The following is a 26,917-nucleotide window of genomic DNA, read 5'->3' on the forward strand; positions in this document are numbered from 1 at the left end:
TGTCCTATGGAATTATTTCAGATGTATCTTTCCATTTGTATAAGAGAGGAAATAAATGTATATGTCATATATATATATATATATATATATATATAGATGAACAATAATTTGGGAGAGGTTTCTGTACCATCATAATACTTGTTAAATAATAAATGTGACACTAATGCATACAATTTTCAATATGCATTCTGAATCATATATTGGAAAATTTCTCAGTATAAGTAATTTAAACATAAAGGGATATATTTTCTTAATAGAAGAAAATTATGATAATTTATAAAGCTAAATAATTTTTAATTATTTCTACTTCAGTTCCCTTCTCAGATGTACAAATTTCAGATTAGCTCTGAAGCTTTTTCAGAAAGCTTTGCCAAGTGAAAGTATTTGGTAAGCTTTGTTCATTAACATCATTTGGTAAAAAGACACTATAACTGTATCATAATGTATATAAAAATTTGATATTTCACAACAAGCTTCAGGCTTTCATCATTAGAATTTAGAAAATGCAAGTTCTTGTATACCATGCAAGGTTCAAACAAATAAACCATTGTCTTTAAGGTCTGGAAATAACATAATACTTGCTGTTACTGCTGAGAACTCTAGGTACATTAAACACGAACCTATGGAAAGCATATCACCACGTACTGGACAGAAAAGCACAGAAACCCGCTCCATCTTCTTGCTGGTCAGAAGACAGTGTGCATTTGAGTTTTCTGCATGAGAGCCTGCTTTAATGAACAGAATTTTCTATGCTTAGGGTTTTGATTTTAAGCAGTAACCTAAAAGAAAACTCCTTTTTTCCTTAAAGTAGTTTTCTACTGAATATCAAAGTTTGACTCTACTGAAAGCTACTATATATGTTTTTCAACTGCCATTTTAGTTTATGTTTATTTTTCTCTTAAGGAGATTATTATAGTAATCACTCAGCAGAAATTGTTTTTAAGACTTGTTCCTTTAATGCTCTATCATTTCTATGTAAATTAAACTTATTGTGTAAATAAAATAAATTGAGGTGTCAGTCTGTTTTTAGAATGGAGTACTGTAATACACAAAATAATACATACACACAGTTACATTTTTATAGTCAAATGCTTTTGCTAATGTGTATCTTGTATTTTCTATCCACATGTAGCACAAAAATATATAGTCCTTAATAAGTTTGGATAAATTCTTTAAACTTAAAAAGATACTCAGTTTAAGGAGGTGGGTCAGTGGTATGAAAGGATAGTTTTCAAAATAGAAGTCTTTTTTTTATTTTTATTTTTATTTTTATTTTTTGTGGAACCGGGGATTGAACTCAGCCCCTTGTGCTTTCCAGGCAAGTGCTTATTCTACTGAGCTATCTCCCGGCCCCCAAAATAGAAGTCTTTAGTGTACATTTTGAAGTTGAATGCCAAGAAATAATGTTTCTGTTAGAAAGAAATAGACTGTCATCTTAAGTAGTAAATAGTATGATAGAAACGGCAACATGCAACTTCTGAATGTTTCAACTATCTCTTTCATGTCAGTATTGAAAGATTTTATTTTCTTGCTTAATTTAAGTCTTTGAATTTTCTTTGAAATATATCTTGATACCTTCTTTAGAAATCAATAACTTGTCTATATGCTTAATAAGAAAATAGCCACAATCAGTTAATCTTAAAGCATAGCTTTTTATTAAGGGGTAGGATCACATTTACAGAAACAACTAAGGGCATAATTTTCCTCCTGATTCTAAATTAGTAATGTCTTGTAAAATAGTGGAAACATATAGAAAATTTACATTTTTGTAAATGAGATTTATTAAAGAATACAGGCAAGTGAGATCTTATGGATCCTCCCCACCCCACTTCATGCTTGCCAGGCAGGCATTGCACCACTGAGCTAAATCCTTGGCCCTATATTTATTATTTAAAATAGGAATAAGTTAAAGTTGATAACTATATTGAAATATCATTATTTTAATATTTGAATATATGCAATTGTTTCTGTATAATTAATACTTTATAATCTGTAACTCATCTATCCTATGTTTTGCTAACAATCAGGAGATTTGCCTTAGCCACAAGTATCCCAGTCAAATTTGTGGGACTGTAGAGATATATTTGCAAGCCTTACTCTAAAATGGGAATAAAAAGAATTTGTATTCTTGTGGAAAAGAAGATGGGTACATGTGATAATCATTTTATATTCTTTGAATAGACCATGCACATGTTAGGAGCATGGAAGGAAATAGAGTTGCATTGTTTAAGATTTCTAATTTGTCTTTATTATTTATATTGAAAAGTTTTAATTTCCTGTTTTCTCTCTTCTGTCTCTGTACTTATTACTGACAGTAAGCTTATGCTTTTGTATTCAAGACAAAGAAATAAGCATTGTCCCTGAGATGGTTAGCAGTCTCCCCTGACTCCCTCTCTCTGTGGCATCCACTGCTATGAGCACACTGTTTCACATAGGATGGAATTAGTAATTAGACATTTTAGAATTATAAAAAATAGCTACTGAAATAATTCTCTACATTCTGTGATACAGAAAAATGGTAAAGATCTTAAAAATATTGTATCATTGACGTGAATATACACAAGGACCAATTGAACCGAATCTAGATACAAAAAAGGCAACTATATATGGAAATATAGTTTATGATAGATGCAGTCATACATCATTGTAGGAAAAGACTTTTAGGAATTGAAATTCAGCTTTTCATCATAATGTGTATCAGAATGAACTCCAAATGAATCAGCAATATAAATGTAAAATCTGAAGTAAAACTATGAACTTGTTGGTACAGATTATAGGGTTTTTTTGGTAGAGATTTGTCTTTACTGGCAATACCCACTTTCTTTGAAGTTAAGATGTAACAATACTGATGTACAAGTAACTTGCCAAGGATTCTCCCCTCTACTTGACCCACTTCTCTTTAGACATAATTAGAAAATCACCTCAGACCTTGTACTTTTCAATTACATTAAAGTAAAATACAGTGAATGCAGTATGAGTTTCAGGGAAGTTTTTCAGATCCCGGGTCTTCTTTGGTCATCACAGACTTTAAGGTCGGACAGGCATACACTTTTGTGTACAGGAGGAGAAATGATGTGTTATAAAATGTTCATGAAAACCGTGATCAATCCAAAGGTTCCCTTTTTTTTCAAAGATGCATTTTTAAGGAGAAAGCTATCTGGAAATTGAAAGAATCAAAAGACCACACCCCCCAAAATAAAAGCACATACAGCATCCTCCAGTGATAAGAAAATATGTAACTTGGAGGGAAAAGCAAAATCTTCAAAACTATTCTGGGCACAGTGTACGCTGCAGAGTAGCAGTAAACACTTCCAGAAACTGACTGGTTTCCTTGCATATGCTGGCAGCGGGTGAATGAGGTGTTCTAAACACTTTTATCATTAGCTTCCTCTCACAGGCCTGTGTATTTCCAAAGGTGACGTCAGTGAAAATGTAAGCTCCAAGAGCTATAGGGTTAATGTTATCTGCTCAAGTGTGAAAACCCAGATAAATGCCAGGAATGTCCAAGCATGCAGCATTGTAATGAAGAAAATTCCGGGGGGTCTGAAGAAATTTGAATTTCTGCCCTTAAGCAAAGAGAAGGGTCTTATTAGCTGTTTTACATCCAAGATCTAGTTGGTTCATCATTTTCATAAACCTTCTTCTGGGTTAGGAAACTTCATCATGAGACTTGAGATCATACTGGTTTGGAAAGCTTCCTCAGTTTCTCTTGAGTTCGTAATCTCCAGCCTTGTAGTGGAGTGAGGCCCATTGGAGGAAGATGAATCAGCCTTGGTTAAGGGATTTTGTAATGCAGTCCCATTTCAATCCTTGCTGTACGTTCTTCTACACACTGTTTAATCATGTCTGTCTGAGATTTTTGTTTTTCCAAAACAGTACTCTGGCTTCATTTAGTATATACTGTTTTTCTTTAATGGTGTATTCCATCTGCCCCCATGCTGCATGCCACTTTCTTGCAAGCCTGAAAATGCTGCAGTAGAGGTTAAGAACTTCTTGTCTGTTGCTGCTGATACTTATTGGTTTACTTGTTAACTCCTTCCTCTTTGAATGAAAGGAGCAAGGCTTTAGTCTTATTCTCAAGCTTGTTGATCGATGGAATGAATGCAGCTAGCTCTCACTGGTCTTCGTTTTTGCACAGGAACTAGTTTAGATGCTCTCTCACCCTGCAATTGCTCTTATCTTCTCCCATTCACATTAGGGAATCCAAAAGTTTCATAAATGTCTTTCCACACCCACAGATATGCTGCAGCCCCAGACTCATGGATTATAGTCTTGACATAGTATGCTGGTAGTAATAATTGTGGTTTTAAATTATTATTTCCTAGATAGACTAGAGAAATATCTAATTCTAGTGTTGGGAAAGAAATTAATGCCATGAATACAGAATATCTTGTCTTGTCAGATATACCAAGACTATAGGCTTTTCTAAAACTCAACAAGTCAAAGACAAGAAACAAAGCAACAATAACAAAAACCTACCCTAAATCCCCCCAAATTTACAAGTGGATAAAAAGTATAAACAAGCAGTTCATTGGGAAAGAAATGCAAATTATCTTTAAATATAATAAACGCTTAGCCTTATCTGCACTTGAGGCTATACAGAAACAGGACCTCTCCAATATTGCTGGAATATAGAAATAGTAAATCTCTTTGTAGGGGAAATAGTTAATGTCCTATGGAATTATTTCAGATGTATCTTTCCATTTGTATAAGAGAGGAAATAAATGTATATGTCATATATATATATATATATATATATATATATATGACTTGTTGAGTTTTAGAAAAGCCTATAGTTTTGATATATCTGACAAGATATTCTATATTCACAGCATTAATTTCTTTTCCAATACTAGAATTAGATATTTCTCTAAAAGCAATATATATGCATACATTATATATATTATATACATATATGTATATATTATATAATGTATGCATGTGTATTGTATTTAGATGGGTTTCACTTTGTAGCCCAGGCTGGTCCTATAGTCATTATGTAGCCCTGTTAGGCCCTGAATTCATGGTGATCCTCCAACTCAGTCTCCAGTGTGTTGGGATTATAAGTGTGTGCCACCACTCTTGGTCTTTGTAATTCCTATATAGTATTAATTTTTTGTGGGTATTTTTGTTTGTTTGTTTTTTTAAATTGAAGGAAGAGGACATCAAAGAAATTCTAAGCTTAAGAGGGATGCAGTACGTTATTGCTGGCAGTGGGATACAATGTCCTCTCTGCAAAAGGGAGACCTCTAGGAGCTTAAGGTGTCCCCTAGTTGAAAGCCACCAAGGAAAGTTGCTCCAGCTACAGTAGCCTGAATGATTTGGGGAACAAACATTTTCTAGAACCTTCAAAAAGATTCTAGCACTCTATCAGGCCAAGGCAGAAGGATTGCAAGTTCCAGCTTAGCTTTGGCAACTTTGATTTATCAAGACCTTGTCTCAAAAAAGAAAAAATGGGCTGGGGATGTAGCTCATGGGAGGATTCTGGATTCAATTTCCAGTACTAAAAAGAAAAAGAGTTCAGCTAACTCTTTTCGATTTTGATCTTTTGAAACCAAGAATAGAGAAACCAGTAGAACCAGATGTATACATTTTGATTCTGTAGATTTTGAAATGCTAAACTGTTTTTCAATTTGTTATACTACAATGCTGCCAAACCTCTTAGAGATTTCAGTGGTAACAAACAGGCCACTGTAGCAAGCATGCAGGAGGTTTGCCACCACTGTGTAGCACTAATAGAAAACCAGTATACAATCCCTTGGTGAAGTAATTACTTCAGATGAAATCTAAGTCATTCAGATGTACATGCTAATTCCTTTATGGGAGAGTGGGAGGAAATAGAATATTTGCACAGTAGTAAAGTATAACTCACAGATTTCTTGTAGTTGTAAAGGGAAAAATATTTTCCTTAAAGTAGAGATCTAGCTGTCAACACTACTTAAGTGAACAAAGTTAATGTCACTGGTACTAGAACAGCATAACATGTGTTTTATGATGTGATATCATTTGAAGCATGCACTGTTACTGCTGAATATTCTTTTATATAAGTTGAATATGACTGTAATGAGACCTTTAGATGTATCTTTCAATTTTTATGAAGTGCAAGGGTTAGATGAAAAGTTAAATGATACCACAAGGACACAGTGAGACAAATGCAAAAACATGGGATGTATTAAAAGGTAGTTAACATGGTTTCATCAAAATGTAAATGCCATTAAAAATATTAAGATGGATATGTTGTAGTTTGGAAAGATTGTTGTGTTGGGAATAACTAAGAAACAACAACCAAACGGGTGTTATGAAACTTGGTGGGATTTTGAAAGTTTATACTTTTTAGGGCCACTTAGGGAAAGATTGTTAATTTTCTTAAGTGAGATAATGGCATTATGGTTATGTAGGAAAATGTTCTTATTCTTAGGAGACACATGTAAACATTTAGGGAAATAATTATGAGGCCTGAAAGTTATTTTTAATACTTCTTTAAATATTAAAGGAGGAAAAAAACTTAAAAGGATTCTATATTACAATATCTTAACAGTTATTGAATCAAGGTGGTAGATATAAAGGCACTAATTGTGCTAGTTTTCAATTTTCTGGGTTTTTTTTTTCAATTTTCTGTTTTTAAATTTTCAAAATTAAATATTAGCAAAAAAGAAGACTAAGATATAAGAAACTTGAAGGATGTTTTTTGCATGAATGTGGCTGTTTTACTTACAGACTTCAGTTTTCTTGGATAATACTATTTTATTTTGGGCTCTTACAGTATTCTGATTTGTCCTTAACTATGCAAAGAGTGTTGGTTCTGGAATCCCTGTGTATTCCAAAATGTGCAAATCCTCACATCCTTCATATTAAATGACAGTGACCTTTCCATATGCTTTAACTCATCTCTAGGTTGCTTATAATACTTAATACAATGCAAATGCTAGTAGTAGTTAAACTGTATTGTTTAGGTAAAATTGCTGTATATGTTCAATATAGATACTTTTCTGTTTTATTTTTCCTGAATACTTTTGGTTTCACATTTGGGTGTACCTACAGATGCAGAACTCCCAGTTACAGAGAGCTGCTGTACCCTGGGGTTATCAGCATCCTTGTTAGCACTTCAGTTGTGCTCAAGTTGTTTGCTGTGATTCTTTCAAGATACTTTGTCTGAGGCCTACGTGCTTGGCTTCTAGCTGTGCTATGCTTTGGCTCATGGCAGGAACCAGTGTATGGTGAGTAACGTGAGGGACAGTCCTCTAAGTGTGTCACGTGCTCCTCTGTGTCTTATTGCACATGCTAAGAATGCAAATCCTTGTTTTTTACTTGAGCCATGTTTGGGGGGTATCTTCATACCGAATAATCTAAGAGGTAAAATAATATCTCCTTCTGAGATAGAGACTGCCTTACCTCTTCCTATGCCATGGTGTGTATTCCTCAGTTATAACTTTGAGTACAGTGTGCCTGCTGTCCATCTAAGCTGTGTTACATCACCCCTAAGGAAGCTAGGGTCCTGGGAACCAGTGCAAACATGCTGGTGCTGTACTCTGGATAACAAAGTGCTTTCTTTCTCTTTGCCCTATCTGGTCCAGCAGCTACAGAACAGTCACAGGCTAACAGATTAGCTTTTAAGTAGGGTAAAATCCATCTCAGGTCCTTAAGTAATGACTGAATCTTCTGCAGACAAATTTTCAGTAATCCTTTTGTTTTTAGCTGACATCTGACTTTTTATCTCTGCTTATCACTGGATGACCTTGTTTTGAGGGTTTGACTTCATGGTCCTCTCACTCATATTTAACTGATGACTGGGTCTTGTTATTTTATTGTCTTAGTATCATATCTTTATCTATCTTCAGTTCTGTAGTTTTTGCTTAAGTCAGTATCATCTGTAACTCATTACTGTTGTGGACCTAAATGTATCTTGTGTCCTTGCTGTAGTCAGTTTGCAAAGGAGTAGATTTAATATGGGACACATGATTGATAGGATTATTTTATACTATTCACCCAGAAAGTCAAATGCAGAAAAGTACAAGAAATCTATTCATGCATTAGAGGCTCAGAGAATTTAGCTGAGGGCCTGGACACCATGGCTGTGTCCTGCATGAGTCCAGCTGAAGACCTAGAGCCCATGGCAGTGTCTTCCATGACTCCCAACTGGAGGCCTCAAGCCCTCAACAATGTCTTATATAAGTCTGTATCAAAGATCTGCACCAGGAAGACCCAGAGGTCAGTAGTGGAAGCTTGAAAGTCTGTACCAGTGGGATGAAGGATCTGTGCTCATAAGCTATGCTAGTAGGGATCTGTACTGAAGCCTTGAAGTGACTCTCAAGTTAAGGACCAGAGCTCCCCTCAAAGAACCAGTCCCCCTCATAACAGCAATGACTTGAGCTCCACCGATAATGAGAACAGCTGATTTCATATCAGGAAAGTCAGTGTGACAAGTTTCTAAGAAACAACAGCACACCATTTTCCCTGCCAGTTCTTTTATGCTGTTGGCAACAATTCTCAAGTGAGTCTTCCACACTCAGAACCATGTTGACTCAGGTCAGCTGGGTGTTGTTACAAGTTGACCATTCTTAATCCACCACAGTCCCCAAATTCATATGTTGAGGTGCTAACCCCTAATGCAGCTATATTTGGAGATGGGGCTTTTAAGAGGGAATTAAGCTTAAATGAGATTATAAAAGATGGGGCTCTAATCCAGTCCTACCTGTGGCTGAGGTATCAGAGGTCTATTTTCTCTTAGCATGTGTACCATTGAGGAAAGGCTCAATGGGGACACAGTGAGAAGGTGGCCTCTATAAGCCAACAAAGAGCCCTCAGAAAGAGTGACATTGCCTAACATCTTAATCTTGGAGTGTGGAGCCTCCGTAACTGTGAGAAATACATTCTGTCATCTGGTTTAGGATGCCATGGCAGGCTGAGCTGGCCAAGACAGTTGAACTCTTGCATGGTCTATGCATGTCTATTCTGATCCTACTATTTTCATTTCTTTAAACATATGCTTGACATTGCTATCAGAGATACCTTTTAAAGTTGGAACTGTGGTTCAGTCTGTATTTAGAAGCACTCCTTGCTTGCCTTGTCATACCTGAACTTTCATGAGTTGGCTTTTTTATGTTTTTCCAGTTTTATCATTGCCTCCTCTTGCCCCATCTCCATGTATCCCGTACTTGAGCTGCATAAACCTTCTTATGCCTCCGTAATATGTCATGCTGCTTTATGTCTCTGGGACTCTACGCATGCAGAGAGCATTTGGTGCCAGGAATGCCACTTCACCACCCCCTCCCATCTGCTTGCTGAGTATTTATTCATATTTCAAACTTAGATCAACCTCTAAGAGAGCTTTATCCGATCCCTGTAGGATCGGATAACCTCTCTCTCCTCTCTCTGTCTTATATGTGTTTAAAGCTTATAAAATTCTCTTATAGCATATGTACTACCGTATTAGCTTTTAGAATGCCTTTCTGCATTTATGTGTATTTTGAGGGGATCTGCAATTGATAATAAGGGTTCTCCAGAGAAACACCAGTAATTGGATATAGATGTGTGCCTAAATACACACAGAAACACACATATACATACAAAGACATTTATTTTAAAGAATTGGTTTGTGCAGTTGTAGAGGTCATTGAGTCCAACTCGGACCAAGGAAATGGAAGACTGAGGACCTACCAAAGGGATATAGTAGGAGGGCAAAGGCAGTCTGCTAGCAGAATTCTCTTGGTTTGTGGGGAGGTGAGCCTTTAACTGTTACGGTCTTCAGCTGATTCTGTTAGGTCCATGCACTTTATGGAGCTCGTCTGCTTTAATCAGAAAGCACCGTGCTGTATGTAATTGCCCCCAACAACACTCACACAGTGACATCTAGAATAGTGTTTTACCAGATGCTCAGGAAGTATGGTCTAGCCAAACTGACCCATAAAATCAGCTATTAAGATAATGCAGCTGGAGCGCATGGCAAAAGACCTAGAGTATGAGTGCTGTCCATAAGTGTAAGGGATGAATCTCTGGGGTTGTGGCTTGTATCTTGATGTTACCCCAATGCCTCATTCAAAAATTTAGGAGGTGGCTGGATGTAGGGTGTGTGATGCTCAGCTTAAGGATGTGATGCTGTATTGATTCATGGTGCAGTGCTGGGATTCATGCTGCCTTGTATATGAAATAAGTGACAGAAAAAGGATTGCTGACGGTGTTGCTCAGTGCTAAAACTCTGGGTTCAATCCCAGTGCTCAAAGCCAAACCCACCCCCCCAACAAACAAATAATACAAGAAAAAGCAAAAACACTGAAAACAAAGCAAAAACTAAACCAACATCTACTTTTTATCCATTCTACTTGTTCCACTCTGTTAAGGTTGTTCATCTAGTGTGATAGGTGAGACAGTATATAAGCTATGGGAAATAGGAGCGAGGGGGCCTGGGAGATGGCTCAGTAGAATAAGCGCTTCCCTGGCAAGCACAAGGGCCTGAGTTCAATCCCTGGTTCTGCAAAAAAAAGAAAAAGAAAAAGAAAAGAAAGAAGGAAAGAAGGAAAGAAAGAAAGAAATAGCAAGGAAAGGTTGTGTTGCATAAACTTTGCTGTTGTTAATATGTTAGTCATTTGTTAATTGCTTCAGGGTACTCAGATGATCTTACATGATTTCATAGGGTTATAAATAGTACATGTTATAGTTTGGTTCCTAAGTATTGCCTAGAGACCTATACGTTGAAGGCTGGGACCCCACACAAGGGTGCTGCTGGGATTTGGTGAAACTGAGGAGGTGGGGCCTAGTGAAAAGGCGCGAGGTCCCTGGAGGTGTGCACTGGAGGGGGCTGCTGAGACCCATGGTCTTCCTTCACTTTTGGCTGCCAAGAGGTAAAGGAGTTAGGGCTGCCATACACTTTTTCCATCAAGGACTTTGTACTGCAGACCCAAAGCAGTGGGGGTGACGTCACATGCGGAAGCTCAGAAACCGTGAGCCAAATACACTAACTCTTTCCTCCCATTGAGGTGCTCCAGTGGAGGGAACTTGGCTGCCACAGTACATGATATGCATGTGAACAGTTTTGTGGATACGTAAAGATAAACTTGCCTTGCTCCCCATTTCCTTTAACTCTATGCATGTACATCCATATAACTGCTCATCTCTATTTACTTCATTCCTCTGTCTCTACTGGCCTATTAGAGTCTGCACTTTAAATATGTAAAAGTTTCTCTTTGTCATCATAGTTTTTTTGTTTTATTTGCTTATTTGACAGTATTTGTTTTTATGACTTCTTTTCAAAATATTGTCTTAGCTATGACCTCATGTTATTTTCTTGGGTTGGTTTGTTTGTTTGTTTATCTGTGAACATTTTCATCTCCTTTATAGCTAGTTTTTTTTTTTTTTTTATACAACCTGTGTTGTGAGGTTTATCAGGGCTCAATTGTAGATCTTCTGTTTTCATTACGTCTTCTTTGATGAATAACCCACTTTTGTAGCTTCTATTCCATATCTGTGCTCTCTGAATTGACTTCTACAACCCTGTCTCCTTCTCCCCTGGACTAGACCTCTTCACTTGGCATTTCTTAGGTACCTCTTATTCTGAATATGCAAAACCATATTGGTTGTCTTTCAACTCCCCAGAGAAAGTGTTCCCACATGTTGCTAATATGTCTGATCACTTCTCTCAGCTGGCAAGGAATTGGATTTGTCTTCTTCCTTTCCCTCAGCCTGTACACCTTGCCAGTTTTCCTATGTTAGCCATTGATGAGTCTTCCAATATTTTCTAGCCCTGTTAAGTCTGTCTTAGCTCAGGCTCCCTTCTTAGTTCATTCATTCATTCACAAGTATTTGTAGACCCCTACTCTGTACAGAATTCTAGGTAACTGGAGAGATCATACAATTAACAGATAAACTTCCTCCTCATAGAGATTACATTGTTATGGAAAGGGAGAACTTGATAAAAAATAAATAAGTAAAATACATGATGTTTCAATGATAATAGTACTTTGGAAAAAATTAAAGCCACTGGTCATGTCATGAATAAACAAGAGAATGGAAGCAGAAAAAAATTTAAGCAGTAGGTGCAGGAACACTCCATCACAGTGAAGAATGGGAAAAAGTGGCATCAAACCCAGAGAACAATCTGGAGACAGTGGTGTCACGTGAAGAGTGCAGTGATTTCTCTAGACTCCGCAGGAAAACGTGGAACGTGCTCTCTCCACTGGTAGCCTCTGGACTCATCCCCCTAGCTGCCGGTGTATTTTGTACTCTGAAGTCAAAGCAAGATTTAAAAACTGACAGACTTTTTAATCTTTAGTGTAAAGGTCATGTTCCTTCATATGTCCTTAAAAAGCCCAGCTGACCTCTGACCCATGTGGCTTAGTTTTTCTGTATCATACACTATACTCAGCACTTATAAACCTTTTGATAACTGCTCACAGCTTGGTATGCTCTCTGTTTTCTTTCCTTTATGTGTTACTGCTACCCATCTTCATATTTGTGTGTCACTTTGCTCTAATCCTGAGTGTAGTATCTGTCTTCCTTAAATAGTAAGTTAAATAAGGCCAGAGGTTCTGTTCATTTGGTTTACAACACTATTCTTGCTGCCTAACACAAAATCTCACAAAGGCTAACACTCAATACTGTTTGTCAGTTAAATATTGAATAATATGAGGACATGACAATTTTGTTCAGCATTTTTATGGAATATAAAGCATTTTTCTTCTTTGACTTCAGATATGTGTATTTTATTTTAAATGGAATAGTTTAGTATTAAACTAGAAATGTACTTTTTTGGTCTGTATGTAGTACAAAATCTAAAAGGATAACATACACAAAAGTCAAAGAGAGTAAGATGGAAAGTTAAAGAACAGTATATTCCTACATTTATATTGATTAGAAAATAGACAACTTCAGAGAATTTGTTCATAGTTTAGAGATCCCTTCTGAGCAACAGTATAAATCAGGGTAGGCAATTATTGTTGCACTCTGAAGACCTTGGGTAAAGGAGAGCGAAACAAAATTAAGACAAAGATTTTAGAAAAAATTGTTTGTTTAAGCACTGAGAAGTCTGATAAGACAAGGAATGAGAAAATGGACTTTGGAGTACTTTGTATTTTGAAGGTACCATGTTCAAGAAATGATTGGTAGCTTTAGCAAGGGACTGCTTTCTCTTGTGATATCCTGAGAAATAGATCATTTACTTTATATTCATTACTTATTCTTGCATCATGGCTTTGAAATGTTTATGTGCATTGTCATATAAGCATATAGAGCAAAATACATGTCAAGTGAATTGCCTAAGGATTTTCAGTTTGTTAGATCCTATATAATTTTCAAGCATACCACTTTTCAGTATGATGTATTGAAATACAGATCCAGACCAGGTTAGTGCATATCTGTAATCCTAGCACTTTGGGAAGCTTAGGCAGAAAGACCACAGTTTAGAGCCCACTATAGGCAATGACAATTTAGTAGGTTAGTAAGATTCTGTCTTACATTAAATTATAAAAAAGGGCTGAGGGTAATAGCTTAATGCCAAGACCTTGTGTCCAATCCTTAGTGGGGAGGGGGAGAACCAGAAAAAAACTTTGATCTAAAAATATACTTAAAAGGAATTTCTTAGTGCTTTAGACCTAGTTTCATGGTAATATAATATGCAATTTTTATTTTAATGTAGTTAGATTTCCTTAAAAAGTACTTAGGATAAACCATTCATTATAATGTTCTAAATCAGTATTTCCAGCACAATAAATGCTTTATATGGAATAAGTTGAGCATTTAGGAAGATTATCACTTCTTTTCTTTTTAAAGTAATTTTTAGTAGATTAGTTCTAGAGTTTATTAAAGGATAATTTAGGGTTGGTAGTACTTAAAGTATATTTCAGATACTGATTTTTTAGGTCACTAAGAAAACCTAGCTGGCATACCATTTTAAAACTATAAAGATGATATGCTACATTTTCATTTTTGAAATACCACCTTATTGGTAGAGATTTCCTACAGTGGCCTGCTGTCTGTTAGGTTAAGTTATTTCTCCTACTTGAATATTTGTTTACTGCTTGTGGAGACATTTTCTCTTCTGTCTCTGTTACCTTTTACCTGCCTTACCCTTTGTCCTTAAGCACAAACTGCACTCTATCCCTTCAAAATTTCACAGGAACCTCTTTTTATTTTCAAACTTATTGAGAATAAAAATAATTACTTATACTTCTTGAAAAAGGTAGGAGGTCAACCTCACATGGCACCCTTCTTCAGTTAGAGGTTCTTCCTTGTAATTCCATTGATAGGAGGTATATTTTCTTTGGTCACCAATTTTTGTTAAATACCTTAAAATTATTTAATAAAAGCCTTCCCTTTGATATAAAATTATCTAGTACAACTAGATTATAGTGTGGGAGCTCTATGAACTGCCTTCTGACTGAATTGATGAGTAACTGGCTCACACCAAATGCTGTGGCTCGCCGAGGCTCGGTGGCAGTCTGTGCCCTCTCCCCGCAGCGGAGTGTATTCCTGAACTTGTTGGTTGCAGATATACTTTTAATTATGTTTTTTGCAAAACATTGAAATTTTTTAAAAAAGCATTGAAATTTGAAAAGAAATAGAATTATTAATTGTCTGAAAATTAACTTGAATAATTTGGAAAGCTTATATAAAACAACTTCTAAAATAAGTTTTTATTGATGTAAGCATGAGTGTAATAATTATGAGATTGTGGGTGCATGCATGTAGGAAGTTGTAAAATTTAGAGCAGTTGGACTCAGTGCAAGTGTTTCTTAAATGTTTTAAATGTGTTCAGTGCACTTCAAAAGGACTAGAAATTATAAATAATATATCTAAGACATGATCTATTAAGAAAGACGGGCATGGGTAGTGAGGATGTAGCTTACTAGTGGAGTTTTTGTTTAGCATGTGTGGCTCCTGGGGTTGGGCTCCATCCTGAGCACCACCTCCACCACCACCACCAAAACAATCATTTCAGATTTTTAAGTAGATTACTCTTCACAGAAAAGGCCATGGGTCTGTAACAGATGATTGGCAAGTAAATGTATGTTTAGAGTTCTACATGTGTTTAGGACTTCTGCTCCCAGCCAAAGCAAGAGCAGGGGATGGGCTTGTCCTCTGCCTTGTATGAACAAAAAGTGAATGAATGTACTGAATATGAAATATTTTTCAAATACTGAATAGTAGTTCACTGCTGATGGAGCAGCTTCAAATTATACCATGAGGAGAAATTCTACATAACACGAAGCATCCCTGAGTTGATGCCCAAGCATCAGAGTTTAGGCAGGCCTTCTCACTTTGATTTGCATAGACTTGTGGGGCATAAGATGGGAGGGAGTGACCTGCCCAGAACCTAAAAGAGAGATTGCTTTGGAAACCTAGAAGATATATATGTAAATCACAGACAGAAGAAGCTTGCTGACCTGCGAGAAAGCCATAGAAAATTTGAGGAAAAGCATATGAAAGCAAAACAGAATGAAATTGCTAAAAACCAGTGTAAAGTTTTCAAAAGCAGTCTAAGAACAGTTAGAGTAGAGGCATCTTACAGTTTAGAAGCAAAATAGTAACAATGACAGCAGTGTTCTCATTAGATATTAGGAAAGTCAGAAAGAACATAATGGAGTTAGAACTTTAAAGTTCTGAAAAAATGAAAAGTGGTCTGCAATTTTTAAAAATATTTAAAAGTTCTTTTTCAAGTGAAATTTAATGGCCCCAGTGACTCCAGTGATGCATTCTACAAAATATTTACAATTGCAGTAGAGAAATTATTTTATTATGAAATTTGGCCTTTTAAAATGAGGCAATTTTAATGTGAAAAAGTACTGTTTTATTTGAAAACAAATATGAAAGCAAGAAAACTATGAAATGTTTGCTTGTTTTTATCTTACAAATCAGGCATTGCCAGCATTTTAGTTTCATTTTAGCTAGATCTATAGAAATCATTTGTGGGATGATTTTGTATTTGTATTTTATCCTTTGGTGTTAATAATTATCTATAATAAGGTTAACTTTATTTAGTGCTGAAGACAAGGTGAGTTATTTCTTATTTGACAGGTTCTCAGTGTCTACTGATTCTTATACAGAGGAATTTTTAGTAGCAAGTTCATAGAAAGAAATAATGGCATTAATGGCACATTACTGATATATTGTATATTTACTCTAATTTTGAAGACAGCAGTGAGGGCTATTTTTCAAATGTATGATTTCTCTAGGCCATACTTACACATATTATATTTTTGTATATAAATGCCCAACACTGAACAATATCCTTAATTATTCTAAATATGAAGATAGACTTTTTTCATGTGAACAGATGCATTTTCATTGTTTTCTGATTCATATTTCTTGGGATTAAGGATTTACAACATGATTAATTTTAAGAGATATACTCAATATATGATTCTGACATTTCTATCCAGAAATCAAAGTAGTGTATCCCTAAATGCAAGATTTCACAACCTTGTTAAAAGTTTATTCTATGAACTTGTACAGAAACCTATATATTGCTGAAATGTTATCAAAAGACCTTTTAAAAGGTGCCAAGAAATCAGTTGTATATTTAGGTTTATTCTTCATACTAGCAGCAGGAAGAGCACATTGTGAGCTAAATTGGTTAATTGAAGTTGGAGTCAGTACCACCTTTTACACATAGATCATTTACCAGAAGATAATTAAGGTCTACATTAAGATAATCTTGAATATCAATAAGCCACAAATATTTTTGTGTGAAAGACACATAAATATACTATATAGAACATAGTGTAATATGAATTTACCTAGTTTTGTTACTTTAAAGTAGGCCTGATAATAATTGGTAGCCACAAATTGTAGGCAGTAATATGAGTAAGTGATTTTTTCCTGGGAGAGAATATTTCAGAATCTTGAATATTATCTGTTCAACAAATTTCAAGTATAATGCAGTATGTATCATTTGAAAAGGCAGTGATTTTTTTTAGTGAAAGTCTTGTTACACTTGCTACTTCAAGTGTGTCCGCTTAAAGCAGTATACACAATACCTGTCAACATATTAGCTATAGGTGTTCTCACAAATCAGTCAAGACCTACACTATCACAATCTAGATTTAATAATGGTTTCAGACCATTTAATAGTACATTGTGTTTAAAAGGCACCAAATAACTTCTTTTGACATGTTGTGAGCTTGTATGAAGCTGTGTTATCTGACTTTATTCCTGAGAATATACTTACAAATTGTAATCCTGTGTATTCTCAACTACTTCTCATATATGTGTATAACTTCTTTAATTTATGCCAGATTTCTAAAGTTAGATTCACTATAGCAATCACAGTCTCCTTGGAGAATTAAGAGTGGCAGAGAGCTGCGTCTTCCTTCATTATGACCACAGGTTTAATTTACAGTAAACATAAATACTACATCTTATGTTAGTATAAATGCACACTAACATCCAGTTTGTATAGTTTTAAGGAGTAGGGCTATCATGAGTTCCTGTATTCTGAAACTTCACATATGTAGGTATCATTGCGCTGTCCCTGTGGATATGACACAGTCAAGGAGAAATGAAACAGATGTGCTTTTGGTGCTTGATGTGCCCCAAATAGTAGTCTTTCCTTTAAGATCCATGAGTCTTGGGTGTCCTGCCAGCATCCTTTAAATAGTGACATACTAACTTCTTAGCTTGCAAATAGAGTAGAATCTCTGACATTACATAGTTCTTGAGATACTGTTTCTTTCTATATGCCCTTTGTTGTAAACATTAAAAGGTTATTGCAGTGGTGCCTACTAATATTATTAATATTTCTGTTAATTCTATAAATGTTTTCCAGATACTACATATTGTTGCCATAACATTTCTAAGTAAGAAATTATTTTTTTATTGGTAACTTCCATGTTTCTTTGTAATATACAAACAAAGATAGTGGCATCCATCTAAAGTTTAAGTTCTCCTTCTTGATTTATCTTCTTTTCTGAGGGGGTAGGCTAGGAAGAGTATACTTTGCTGTAATTTTTGCTTTCTTCTCAGAAATATGCACTCACTAGACTATTCGGTAGACATATAACCAATCATCAGGAAACTGATTAATTGCTACATTTGTAATTGGTCAGATTTGTGATGTCAGACCCGGTAGAACTAAGTCAATGCTATATTATCATTAAAAACCAAAGGATCTTTGATTTTAATTATTTTGAGATGGATAACTTTTATTTTCTGTAGAGGTAGAAACAATAAGAAATAATTTATTACTTTGCTGAAAGTTTAAAAACAATTTTCATTTTGTAAGCATTTTTTTATTTTGACTTTTGTGGAAATGGGTGAGCCAGAGGTAGAGAGACAGGAGCTAGGGTTAAGAATATGCCCTTTCAGGTCACACACAAGTGACTCGCCTCTTCTGTCAGATCCCACCTTTCAGTGGCACATTGAGTTATAAATTTATCAATGCATTGATCCTCTGATAAACGTAGCACCCATATCACCCATTCAGCTTCTGAAGGCACCAGCTTGAACACAAGACTTTTGGGAGAATTTTAGGGCTAAATTGTAATATACTATAAGAAGAAAATATAGTTTACTGGTTATTATAGTTGAAAGTATGGCTGTACCTTTGCTTTTATTAAGCTTTTTAATTTGGGAATTGTAGATTTTTATGCAACTGGAAAAAAATAAGGGCTGGCCTGATAGCTCAGTGGACTAAAGTGCCTGCTCTAGGCAGAGCGCAGTGGTCGGGGTTTGATCCCTGGCATGGTGTGCCGGCCCCACCCCTGGGTTGCACTGAAATGGCGGTGAGATGGAGTATGGTAGGGTGTACCTATAATCCTAGTGCTTGGGAGGCTGAAAACAGGAGAATCATTTTGAGTCTGATCTATGTAGTAAGACCCTGTACACCCTGTAGACCCTGTCCTAAATACAGAAAAGAAAAATAGGGAGCCAGCTTGTGAATCTTTAATGTTTCTCCCAGTGCCCACTTCTTGCAAACTGAGTATAATATCATGTGACTAATGTTGCACTAGATACAGCCAAGATAGAGTACAATGCCATTATCAGATTTCTCTTATATTGTTGTTCTGTGGTCCTCCACACACTTCTTCCCTGCCTTAAACCCCTCTGAACACCTCACAGTTGTTAATCTTTCCTCCAATTCTATATTTTTTAACATTTTGACAGTTTTATGTAGAACTTTAAAGTGAATATATAATGCTTTGGAATTAACCTGTTTCTCTGAGTGTAGTTTTCTGTAGATACATCCAGGTAGATACATGTGGTGGTTACTGTTTTATTGCTGAGCATTGTTGTGTGGTCTGCACTGCAATTTATTTAGCCATTGATCTGTTGGTGAAAGTCTGGATTGATTTTTAGTTTGGGACCACTATAATAACATTCATGTGAAGGTTATGTCAGATTATGTGTTCATTTTGCTGGGGTAAATGCCCAGCAGTGAATTGCTGGTTGTATGGTAGTTGGATATTTAGGGTTTTTTTGTTTTTGTTTTTTTTTCAGAAACTGACAAGATATTTTCCCAAGTATCTGTCAATTTCCCCAAAAAAGTTATAAATTTTGCTACATCCTCAGCAGCATTTGGTATTGTCATGTTTTTATTATTCTTTTTAAATTTAGCTATTTTGATAGATGTATAGTGATATTTTGTTATAATTTTTATTTTCCTGATGGCTAATGTGTTTACTTGGCATCTGTATTTTTTATTCATTGAAATTTCTCATGTCTTCTTCTTCTTCTTTTTTTTTTTTTTTTTTCATTTATGTATTTGGTACAGGGTCTCACTACACAGCTTGGATTTGTAGTGATCCTCCCATTTTCAGTTTCCACAGCTGTGGGATTATAGGCGTGCATCACCATGCCTGGACTCAGTCCCAGGCTCAGTGAGCCCCGGGGATGGGGCTGGTGGGGCATGTAGGACCAGGGATTGAACTCTGGCCCTTGAACTTGCCAGAAGAGGTGCTTAGTCTGCTGAGCTGTCTCACTGGCCTTTCCTGTGTTTTTTAATCATTTTTCTAATTATATTATTTGGACATCTTACTGTTAAATTTTGACAGTTCCTTATATATTCTAGCTATTACTTTTTCAGATATGTGGTTTGCAAATGTAGTAGATGTTCATTATATGACAAATTTGCCTACTTCTTAAAGTTAATGTGTCACTCTCAAATCAGTGTATTTGGTGCTTTTGCAGTCATTACAGAGAGGTACATGGTGGCCAGAAGTGTAAGTCATTCTGACTGTGTGTTCCGTAAGTTTACTGAAATCATACCTTGTCTTCTTGTTTTATACCTTGTATTATGAATATGTATCCTATCTGGACACTTTATCTGAGTAATCATAATTTTATGACACATTTTTTACATTTTATTTTTGTTAATGATTTTGTTGCTTTAAGTGGTTGCTACTACAGTGCTGGAGCGCTGGTTAGAATTCCTACCCACAAGGCTGAGATATGCTTTACAGAGCAAATATACATGTTGTCATGTAGGTTTTGTTGTTTCACTTAAGGTGGGGGAGAAAAGAGTTTTAGTCTTATTCCACCTAAGGCAGGGAAAGCATAACCTGAGAAACCCTTGTGAAGCTCATAGTCTGCAGGCATAGCTGAACTAAAAGACTAAAATAAAATCAGAAAACAGTAGACTCACAGATTTTAGCAAAAATCAAAGCTGTTCCTCAGCTCCAGGGCTTCCTGAGGTCCGTTTTTACTCTGACAAATGGAACTTATCCTCATAAATTAGTGTTCTAAATTTCTTACTAAGAATCTAATTAAATAACTGATACATTTAAAAAAAATCTACAAGTGTTTTATTTTGAAGACAGAAGACATAATTTGAAGACATGGAGAGCAGTCAGGACCAGATATTACAAGGATGTTGGGATTAACTGACTGGATATTTAAAGAAATTATATTAATAGATGAAAAGGTATTTGAAAATACTCAGCACATACTCATGATTTAAAAAGAAGAAAAACTTTTAGCAAGCTAGGAAAAGAGGAGAACTTACTCAATTTCATAAATAATCTTTTCCAGAATCTTACAGTTAATATTATAATAATGTTTTTAGGTAAAAAAAGAAGTACTCTCTCATTTCTCCTTCAACATGGCGCTTGAAGTCCTATCTAATGTATAAGAAAAAAAGAAATGAAAGATTTACAAAATGGAAAGGAAGAAATATTGTCTTTGCTATGACATGATCATCTATCTATGTAGGAAATCAAAAGGGACTGACCCCCCCCCCAAATAAAAACAACAAAACAAACAAAACCCAGAAACAGCAACAAAACTCCTGGAATTAATAAATAATGATTGCAAGGTTGTAGGAAACAAAGTTAGTATCCAAAAGTCATTCAGTTTGCTTTAAACCATTAATTAACAAGTAGAACTTGAAAACACTATGTCATTTACATTAGTGTCCTTAAAAATACCCAAAATCCTCTGTCATATAAATCTAACATATAAGGAAAGCACAGCAGTGCTCAAAGAAACAGAAATTTTGTGTGATCATGTGTGTGTAGTCCCAGATGCTTGGAAGGCTGAGGCAGCAGAATCACATGAACTCAGGAGTTTGAGACAAGCCTTGGTACAAGACATTAAGAAAGACAAATCAAAGCACTACTAAATGAGGACGTATTTCATGTTCATGGATAGGAAAAAGCAATACAGTCAAGCTGTCAAATCTTCCCAACTTCATCTGTATATTTACTGAAATTCCTGTCAAAGTGTCAGCAAGTTGAATTCTGGATCCTGAGGAGCTGAGTATATGAGAGGCAGAACATTCAGAGTAGTCAATACAGTATTGAAGGAGAAGAGCAAAGTTTGATGACAGCCACTACTCAACTTCAAAAATTATTATAAAGTTATATTGAAAGAAGAATTATGGTATTGGTGAAAAATAGTTCAGTAGATCAGTGGAACAGAACAGAAGTAGACTCTCGTGAAAACAGTCAAGTGATCTTTGATAAAGCAGAAATGGCAATCCAGTGGGACAGTAATAGTCTTTTCAGCGCATTTTGATGGGCTAACTAGACATCAGCATCCCAAAAAGAAGTAGATCTAGGGCCACAGATATAGCTCAGTGGTCTAATTGCTTGCCTAGGCAAGCACAAGGACCTGGGTTCTGGGTTTGATCCCTAGTACCAATGCCTTGCCAGCCTCGTCCTGGCGCACTGAGCCGGCCACCGAAACTGGGTGTGTTGGTGCACACCTGTAATACCAGCACTGGGAAGGATGAGACAGGAGGATCACTGTGAGTCTGAGCTATGTAGTGAGACCCTGTGCCAGATACATAATTTTTTTTTTAAAAGTGGATTTAGCCTAGATGGTAAATCTTTGCTAAAATCTAACTCAGAATAGACCATAGACCTAAGTGTTAAACTAGATATCAGCAAAGAAAAAAAAAAAAAAAAAAAAACGTATAAAACCTTAGAAGACAACACAGATGACCCTGCATATGGTGGTGACTTTGGGACATAAAATACTGGAGGCACGACATATGAAAGAACAGGCAAGCTGGACTTTTAAAATTAAAATCTGCTTTCTGAAAGATGATGTCAAGGGAGTGAGAAGAATAGTTACAGGCTGGAAAAAAGATTTGCAAAGACATCTGATAGAGAATGATTATCTAACATATATATTAAAAAGCCATCCTCAAACTGAACAGTAGCAACTCATTTTAAAAATGAGCCAAAGACCTTAACAGACACTTCACTAAAGACTATTTTACAGATGGCAAGTAAGCATATGAAAAGATGCTTTATTTCATGTCATCAGGGAAATTCAAAAGAAAACAACAATGAAATACCACTACATATCTATTAGAATGGCCAAGATCTGAAACACTTGATACCAAATCTTGTCAGGATGTGGAACGGTAGGAGTTCTTCCTCGTTGCTGGTGGCAGTGAAAATGGGTTAGCCACGTTTGAAGGTAGTTTGGTCTTTCTCATAAGATTAACCACACTCATACAAGCTTCAGTAGTTACTGTCTTCTGTATTTAGCCAAAGGAGTTCAAAACTGTCCACATGAAAACCTGCATATGTATATTTATAACTGATTTATTTGTAACTGCCAAAGCTTCAACACATCCAAGATATATTTTAAGTAGGCAAATGAGTAAACTAGTCTGTCTAGACAATAAAATACTATTTAATGCTAAAAAGAAATGATTTACCAAGCTGTAAAGACCAGAGTTCTCTCAAATGAATATTAGTAAGTAAAAGAAGTTAATCTAAAAAGGGCTGGTGTGATTCCAGCTATTTTGGAAAAGATGAAACTATCATGAGACTTACATCACTGTTTGCCAAGTGATGGGGTGAGGAGAGGGGGATTGCCAGAGCACAGATTTCTAGGGAGTGAAAATACTTGGTACCTATTATAATGAAGAGGACATGTGCTTATTTTTACAAACTCACAGAATATACATCAGCAAGAGTGAACCCAAGGGTAGCTGTGGGATTTGGGTGATTATGATGTGTCACTGTAGATTTCTCAGTTAGAACCAATGTACTGTCTAGTCAGAGAAGTTGAAAATGGAAGAAGCTATACATATGAGGGCAGGAGGTATATAGAAAATCTGTGTCCAACCCCCCCCCCATTTTCATGTAAACCCAACCTGCTCTAAATTTTTTTTTAAAAAAAGAAAAAGGAATTTTTTTTTTAAAAAAGGAACATTTTCTGTGGAATACAGGATTTCTTTCTATATAATAGTTTGAATATTTTAACTATAAGGACTCATTTAATAAAGTTATAATAAAATGCATTAATCAATAGATTCATAGTACATGGCTCATTAGATTACTAAACATCAATGTTCCTCTGAACACATTCACTCAATGCAGACATTTGATCTGCCCTTTCTAACCCTTGAAAATCCTCCAAGATTTTGCTGGTGTGTTAAGAACCCGAGATAAGCCTCAAACTTGGAATCTCTCTGAAGGTATAATGAGCTACCACCCCAGCCATTTGGCACATCACCCATGTTATTTTAGAAAAAAATGCCTTTCAGCGGAATGAGATTATTTTACTTTAGCAGTTTTCTATGTTATAAAGTTTAATTACAAGTTTAAATGAACAGAAGTAAATTTGTACCCATATGGCATTAAAGTATGTTAACTTTAGGGGAGAGAAATAATATGAATAATGCTTAGAGATGTCTTTCTGTGCCAGAAACAAAAGCGTAACATTCTTAAAATTGTATTTGCACTGAAATGTACCTGTCTAAGAAAAGAAAATAATATGTTTTGCACTATTTGGTTTTTTTTCTTCTTGGATTATGGTCAGTTCTAAAAGTAGAATGGGTTTTGTAGCCTAGTAATGGTTTTACAGGAATCCCAGTAGCTAGGCAAATAATCTATTGTGAATGTCCTACATGTCTATTGATGTCATTAAACACAAGCATATTGTATTTCAGAATCATTTAGTCATCCTCACTCTTACTGACAGTTGGTGCATTAGTTCGTGTTAAACGGAATATCTCTTTAAACTATTCTTGGCATTTCCTAGATTAGATGAATTATGAATTTGATTATTAAAATTAACCTTTTATGTTCATCTGGTATGTTGTTCTGAGCCAATGTCCTTTTGTACTAGATCTTTATTATCTTTTGGTGTACTATCAGGTAGATAGTTAAAGCAAAGTATATTTTGCATGAAGTGTAGTTTTCAGTATATTTAATTTGTTTTTACATACAAATATTTTACAAATATATCTTGCATGAGCCAGAAAAAGGATAAGTATATTCTAAATTTATGTTTCCTTTTATTTCCTTCTTTCGTTCCTCATAGCTGATTAGGTTTTTCTAAATAAGGGAAGTAAAAATTAGGTTAAATTCTATTATTACCATAAAGGGCAGTATTTGACTTCAAATTCAAAGTATGTGCTAATTGATATTTTCCACCCCCAGCCTAACCCCCTCTCTGTACTCTCTAGGTTTTCAAAACACTTTGTTCAATCAACGGGAAGAGTCTGAAGCATCCTGTTTGGCTATTATGTCATAGGCAGATGGGCCTTCTCATTATGCTCTATTCCTCTTCATGAATTTGTCAGTTTTTCTTTCAGATTCTTACAGCAGAAACTGCACAAATTGTTGCTTGAACCTCTTTTTCGTCTGGGGGTACACTCAGGCATTCACACATACATAGTAGTGTGGATATGACTCTGTGTATGTGTGTACAGGCACATTGTTCAGAATTTCTTTTTGGACGTGTGTGAACCTTTTGATTATAAGAGTGAGATTCTGATTACTGTGAAATGTCTATGGAATTTAGACAGAATTTTGAAAGTTAATTTATTCATAGACTGAGGATCAATGTAACAGTACTTCAAGTTGGATAAATACCTTAAAAATTACTGTGCGTCCCTTACTATAGGTTGATTTTGATGTTTTTTTATGATACAGAGAGTTGTGTTTGACTTATTTTTACAGATGGAGCTATCTGAAGTAGAAGGTTAGTGATTATTTGAGATTCTTGAATATTGGGGATTTGAATTCATTTTTACACGAGTAACTTTTCAAAGAGTAACTTTACTCAAGATACAGTGAGGTGATATATCTTGAAGGAGGGAACACCAGGTTGTAAAAAATTGAGCAGGCATGTCTAAAGTTTCCAAATTTTAAGATTAAACAAATTTTGATTGCTAAGAAATATTTAGACTACTTTTTGTGAAAATGTTATGTATACTCTCCTGTTTGAGGGTCCTGAAATAGAGTATTGAATGCGAAATAGCTCGTTGAACCTATCCGGGCTGCTTGGGAAAGTGTTGTTGTCTGTACTGTCCTCACCTGGCACCTAGAACAATTGTCTTCGGCTGAGCGAGTATCCCAGCCAAGTGAGGGGCAGTCAGTATGCACATGAGATAGTCCCTGAATTGGACATCCTTTGGAGCCCCACTACAAACTGGGCAAACAGCTTGCATTTAGTGAAGGTGATTTGGTGGAAACATTAAAGAAAAATGGAGCAGCATATTGACTGCTGGGAAGTAAAAGCAGCTGGGAAGATTCACTTGGCACTCAGAAATTAGAGTTAGAGGTGAAAGGTTCCATCAGGATTTTGTAGTTTCTGAAGTAAAGCACTATCTTACTTACTGCTTTACTCTTCATTGTCTGTTTTCTGTGAGCAGAAACATGCCCACCTCCCTTGCTCCCATATTGTCAATACCTGGATCGATGGCTGGTACATACCGACTGCTTAACAAATATTTGTCAGTTGTACCAATTCCTTGGTAGACAGGAAGACTAGGCTTCACACAGCGTAATATTATATTTATCCTTGTAATCAGAGTAAAAGACTACATAGAGGGTTAAGAATTATTTTTGTTTTGCTTTCTAACAGGACATTACTAAATACTTCACATGATAATTGCCTCTTAGGCCACCACAAATTTATGTTTTTGTGATTGATGAACTTTTTCAAGGCATCACTTTTTTGATTGTAAATATTAGTGAAACGGAAGCATAAAAATTTATGGAAGCAGTTTATTTTTAGGGACTTGGAATAATATGAAAGCATACTGAAAGTCAGCTTATTAGCAAAGCATTCAAGTAGATGCCTGCACACAGGATGACACTTGAGATATTATAGAGGTTAGTGTAAAGATCTTGACTTGGGTTTATGAATTATTGAGTGTTTATTTGGGAAAATTTAACATACTGAACAATCCTACAAGTCTTAGAGCTAGTGGACATTCTAGCTCCCTGCATTCGTATGCAAAATTGAGATCAGCAAGCAGAGCACTATTATCTAAGTTTTAAAAAGCTCTGTGTATTTTTCTAATGATTTGGTAAAGGTAGCTTGTTTACTGTATGATTTTTGAAACTCAGTATATATCTGTAGAAAAGCATTTGTTTTTTGTAATGATAGAAACCTATTTAATACCTTGACAGTGTATGTAAATGTATCTATGTATGAGTATATCTATGTATGGGGTAGATGTACTTATATATGTGTATATAGATCTAATAGAGAGGTGGATTTAAGCATGTAGATATATAAT

General features: G+C 35.5%; 1 protein-coding gene and 1 pseudogene across 6 annotated transcripts in view; one reads left to right on the forward strand and one right to left on the reverse strand.

The window, feature by feature from the left end:
* Fam172a (family with sequence similarity 172 member A) overlaps positions 1–26,917 on the forward strand; it is a 444,651-nt gene that overhangs the window by 82,501 nt on the left and 335,233 nt on the right. The window lies entirely within an intron of this gene.
* Positions 3,649–8,827, reverse strand: LOC105741032 (annotated as a pseudogene).

Source organism: Octodon degus, unplaced genomic scaffold, assembly GCF_000260255.1.
Source record: "Octodon degus isolate 3935 unplaced genomic scaffold, OctDeg1.0 scaffold00009, whole genome shotgun sequence".
Lineage (NCBI taxonomy): Eukaryota > Metazoa > Chordata > Mammalia > Rodentia > Octodontidae > Octodon > Octodon degus.